The sequence below is a fragment of the Pteropus vampyrus genome, unplaced genomic scaffold, assembly GCF_000151845.1.
Source record: "Pteropus vampyrus isolate Shadow unplaced genomic scaffold, Pvam_2.0 Scaffold339, whole genome shotgun sequence".
NCBI lineage: Eukaryota > Metazoa > Chordata > Mammalia > Chiroptera > Pteropodidae > Pteropus > Pteropus vampyrus.
In genome coordinates, this window is record NW_011889120.1 from 1,237,062 (window position 1) to 1,242,478 (window position 5,417).

At 38.4% G+C, this 5,417-nt stretch overlaps 1 pseudogene; it reads left to right on the forward strand.

The window, feature by feature from the left end:
* The first annotated feature begins 5,030 nt into the window (after positions 1-5,030).
* On the forward strand, positions 5,031-5,149 carry LOC111730912 (annotated as a pseudogene).
* The last annotated feature ends 268 nt before the right edge of the window (positions 5,150-5,417 follow it).

Genomic DNA, 5,417 nt, shown 5'->3' on the forward strand with positions numbered 1-5,417 from the left:
TTTGTATTTAGTTATATAGCGCTGGTGTGTGTGTAGGAGGAGGTGTGCTCAGGGTCTACCCACTCTGCTATTATGACCCCTGAAATTGCTTTTAGTTTTCAAAACAGAAATTCTAACATCTGCAAAGTAAAGTGCTGGGTGGATACAGAAATGAATGAGGCGTGGTTATTGCACTCAAGAGCTTTGAATGTAGTAGTTTCTCATGTATCCGAGTCAGTAAAAAGAAAATGAAAATAGTGTTTCATGAAAGTGGTATGGCAAACATAGCATCAAAGCCGTGAAGAAAAAAAAAGAGCCCTTATACTCAGAGGTGGGAATTTGGTAAAGAATCCAGGACAAAAACCTTTGAACTAAGTCTGGAAAGATGAATCAAAAGAGAAAGGGGGGAAAGTTGACAAGCAAAAAGAGATCAAGGCATAAGGAGGAGCAGAAAAGGCTGGGAAAAAGTTAAAGAAAAGTTCTCACACTTTAATGTGACTATGAATCAACCAGAGAATCTTGTTAAAATGCAGATCAGCGTTCTAATGGACCTGCAGGGGAGAGCAAAACCCTGGGATTCCAGTACTACAGATCCATGGCGGGCCACTCTTTCTGTGGCAAGGTATTAAATATGATCATACTGTAGGATACAGGGATTTGGAGTATGTGATGAGGCTGGTATCCAGAGGCTGAGACTGGGCCATGGGTAACCTAGAGTATCATGCTGAGGAATACAAAGGTTGTTACTATGAGTCCTGGGGAAGCACTTAAACACTGAGTAGTTTCACTTGCTTTATCAAAATCTTTCTCATACTGCTGACAGAAATATGTTAGGATAATACAGATCTGAGCCAGCCATTCCTCTTCAAAAAAAATCCTTTGGAATTAAAGAGTGCTGTGTAAGAAAGAATCAAATGACTCAGGTAGCTAGTTTGAGTGACAGGGCAAAAATAGAGATAAAGTTTTCCAAGATGAGAGCAGAGGGTTGAGAGAGACAGAGCTGGGCAGGGTACAGGGAAAATGAGAGAGAGGAAGGAAAAAAAATTAATTCACATCCACAAAGTGTAGCAGTTGCTCAACTTGGCTGCAAATTGGAATCCACCTAGGGGTTTTAAACAGTGTTGGTACTTGGCTATCACCTGCAGGGATTCTGCTGTAATTAGTATAGGGAATGGACTGCACATAAAGATATCTTAGGTTTCTTCACGTGATTCTATTATGCATCCAAGACTGATAACCACTATCATTGATATGTAACATCCCTTGAGTATCAGAATCTTGAAAATTTTTCTCATTTTATATTCACGATAACCTGGTTGGGAAAGGACCCAATCTCAAAAAGGCTCCTCCCACTGACCAAAACTGAGACAATTGGGAGGCTCAAAAAAAGAACAGTGTTTGATTGAAACATATCAAATACATTCTAAAAATTCCAATAATGGAAATGTTCTAAAATGAGATTGTGGTAATGGTAGCAGCTTTGTAAATATACCAAAAAAAAAAAAACCCATTGAAATGTACATTTAAAAGGAGTGAATAATATGGTATGTAAATTAAATTTCAATAAAATGGTTAAAAACAATCCAGGCATTCATATGAGAATTTAAACAATACTCCATGGTTACCTTTGGAGGTGTTAGTGAACCTACTCATTATTCTCAAAGTGGTAACTGATGGGAAAGAATCAAGCATTTATCCTGCCTTTCTTTCACAGAACTATGCATCAAAGTAACCAAATGATTGATGAGGAAAAGTTCTCATTTATAAAAAGTATTCCAGCAACTAAATTAAAAGAAATGATAAAATCACCACATAATCATTTTGCAATGCCTAATGAAATAATGAATCTAGGCAATGATGATTAATAGCTACTAAAATCATTAGGTGAAAACCTGATTATGCACTTGACAATGAATGGATCTTACTGATAATACCTGAACCCACGGATCAACTCTTGCCAAATATTGAACATGAATCTGCTCAAGCCTTTTGGTCTGTGTATCAGTTTACAAGAAATACAGGGAACAGAGGAACACGATAAATAACAACAGGGGGAAAGCAATAGGCAAAATCCAGAATATGTAAAAGCCTATAGGAAAAAATGACCTGGGTTCTTCAACACATATATTTAAAGAAAAAAAAAAGAAAGAAAAAGAAGAAAGACGATAGGGAAAAGGGATCAGCAAACTTTTTCTGTAAAGGAACAAATGGTAAATATTTTGTACTTTGCAGGCCATATAGCCTCAGATGCAACCACTCAACTCCACTGTTGTAGTTGGAAAGAAGTCATATACAATTGTAAATGAATGAATGTGGCTGTATGCCAATAAAACTTTATTTAAAAAACTGGCTAAGTTTCACAGTTTGTCAACTCCTACAATAGATTTAATTAAGAATTTAGAGGCATATGGATCAAATATGATGTGTAGAGTTTATATGGGTTTGAATGCCCAACTGTAAAAGTATTTAAGAAACAATCAGGAAAATCTGAATACTAACTGGATATCTGGTTTTGGAATTATTAATAAATTTTGATGAGAAAATGGTATTGTAATTATGTTTTTAAAGTCTTTATATTTAGAGATACACATTGAGTATTTAAAGAAAAAACAATATGATACCTGAGATTTACTTCAAAATAATGAAGTGGAGGTGGGAGAGCTCATGTAGGGAAAGGTAACAGGCCGGTGATTCTCAAAGTGCAGTTTCTGGACCATCATCATCATACGGGAACTAGTTAGAGATGCAGATTCCCTGGGCACCATTCCAGACTTAGTGAATCAGAAACCCTAAAGTGAAGAGTCCAGAAGTCTGCTTTCACAAGGCCTCCAAGTGATTCTAACACATGCTCAAATTTGAGACTATATCTGTATCTATAAGCAAGAATGAACATGATGTGATAAGTGTTGAAATTTCGTGCCAAGTATGTAGGGGTTCCCAATACTATTCTGCATATTTTTATATGTTTGAAATTTTCCAAATACGAAAATGAAAGAAGAGAAAAATAAGAAGAAATTAAAGAAAGTCAAAGAAAGAAATCACCCACAGTGACTTCCTCTCCATGAGCACAGTACTAAATGGGGAAAGAATAGCTTTATAGTAGAGGAAATCTGACGAGTAATACCTCAGCTGGGTGATTAAAGACAATATCGTCAAGGGTAAGTCATGTTGATAGCAGGCATCCTTGATATGATTGAAAAGAATGGTAATTTACCTCTGTGATCTTCCTCCCCAAAACCCATAATCATGATCTAATCATAAGGAAAAAATCAAACTCCAATTGAGGGACATTCTACAAAATTCCTAACTAGTACTCCTCAAAACTGTCAAGGTTATCAAAATAAGGAAAGCTTCAGAAACTGTTGGAGCTAAGACGGACATAAGGAAACATGATGCCTAAATGTAATGCAGTGTCCTGGAAGAGTAATGGAACAGAAAAAAGACATTAAAGAAAAACTGAGGGAATCTGAAAATGTATGGACTTCAGTTAATAATAATGTACAATATTGGTTCATTAGTCATGAGAAATATGCCATACAAATATAAGATGTTAATAATAGGGGAAATTGGGTGTAAAGTATATGGGAACTCTGTACTATGTCACAATTTCTCCGTAAATGTAAAACTACTCTAAAATAAAATGTGTATTAACAGATAAAAAAAAAATAATATGCCTGTATAGATGTACCTTGGCAGGTCCAAGGATCAAAATCATTTAGGCACTTGGAGTTTGGGGGGAAAAAAGAAATAGCGACGGTCAGAACAGTCACATATATTGGTTTCCAAGTGGCCAGGCAAGGGTGGACAGTGGGGAAGTTTGTGAATGTCAAGGAAAGCCATAGGTCCAACAATCAGAAAACAAGCACCAGTGAACAGGTCTCACAAGAGAACTGAAACAGGAGCCAGGACCCAAGAAGTTTGGGAGGTGAAATAACCCAGTTTCTCCCCAGCTTCCCTGCATTCTTCCTTAACTCTCCACAGTGTTTCAGCTACGTGATTATGACACTCTAGCCATTTTCCTTAAAGGGAGCCCTCTCAAGGTCTCTGAATAAACCATGAACTTAATAAAGATTCAGTCAAACAGCCTGAATCTAGCACCCCAGCCTCAGAAAGAAACTCCGACCTTCCTCATCCCTGTTGGAAAACTCCTTTGCAGTGTATTCTCAAGGCTCCCGCCCCATCAATGATCGCCTCTCTCTGATTCTCTGTCCCCTAATAGCTCAGTGGTCCTAACACTGGTCACATATTAGAGTCCCCCTAGGGAACTTTTAAGGCTTCCGTTGCCCAGGACACACCTAGATATATTAACTATAATTTCTGGAGTAGAAGTCGGATATGAATAGTTTTAAAAACTCCTCAGGTGATTCCAATGTTAAACATTCAGGCCCTCATGACATCTCCTCTAAATTCCTGCAAAGCATCCTGATTGTCTATTTCTAGAACTGTTCTTGAGCCACTCTAATCTACTCTTATTATTGATACCAGAAAAACATTTTTTTCTAAAAAGCAGATTTCATCACATCACCATTCCCAAGATTAAAATAATTCAGTAGCTCCTTATTTTTCATTGGGTCAAAGCCTAAATCCGTAGCATGGCATAGCTGTCTCATTCTTATCCCCTTAATCCTCAGCTTTCTTGCACTTGCCAACAGTTGGTTACCACAAGCACCCGTCAGTCTCCAGGGGAAAGCACAAAGAGCCAAGGAGTTAAGTCTCCTAGGAGCAGCTCTCGCCCAATAATAGATGAGAGTTGGGTGGACAGACATCCTAGCTCCCACCCCTCAAACAGGACAACTCAACAGATACACAGTCTCTCCAAAAGTCTCTGTAGATTGAGCCCCAGTTGCCCACAGCAGAAAGCAAATTTATGGGAAAGTTTCCCACCTAGGCAGGAAAGGACACTTTAGAAATGCTGAAAAATAGAAGCAAGGAGAACGTAATGTAATTTCTTGAATCCAAATGTACTGCAAGGTAATAAATCCAGTTAACCTACTCTCATGTTCCCCTCCTCTACCAGTGCTTCCTGGGATCGTGTCCCAAATGAATCACAGGTCCATGGCCATGCCACCCTGAACAAGCCCGATCCTGTCTGATCTCGGAAGCTAAGCAGGGTCGAGCCTGGTTAGTACTTGGATGGGAGACCACCTAGGAAGACCAGGTGCTGTAGACGTAAAAAATAAAAAACAAGGGAGTGTAAGCTGACATGGTCCTTGTAATCTGTAAGGTCAACCAAGGGTTGCCTCACCTAAAAAAAAAAAAAAAAAGAATCACAGGCCCTCAAGTCTTTATCTTAGGGTCTAATTCTGGGATAACCCAATCTAATATATGGCCATTCTCGATCTGCCTTTTCTCCACTTCAGTCTGGACACTCCTTCCTTCTTCCTTTTAAGCTGCAGCCATACTGAGCAATTTTACATATGATTCTCCAAAGGTAACAG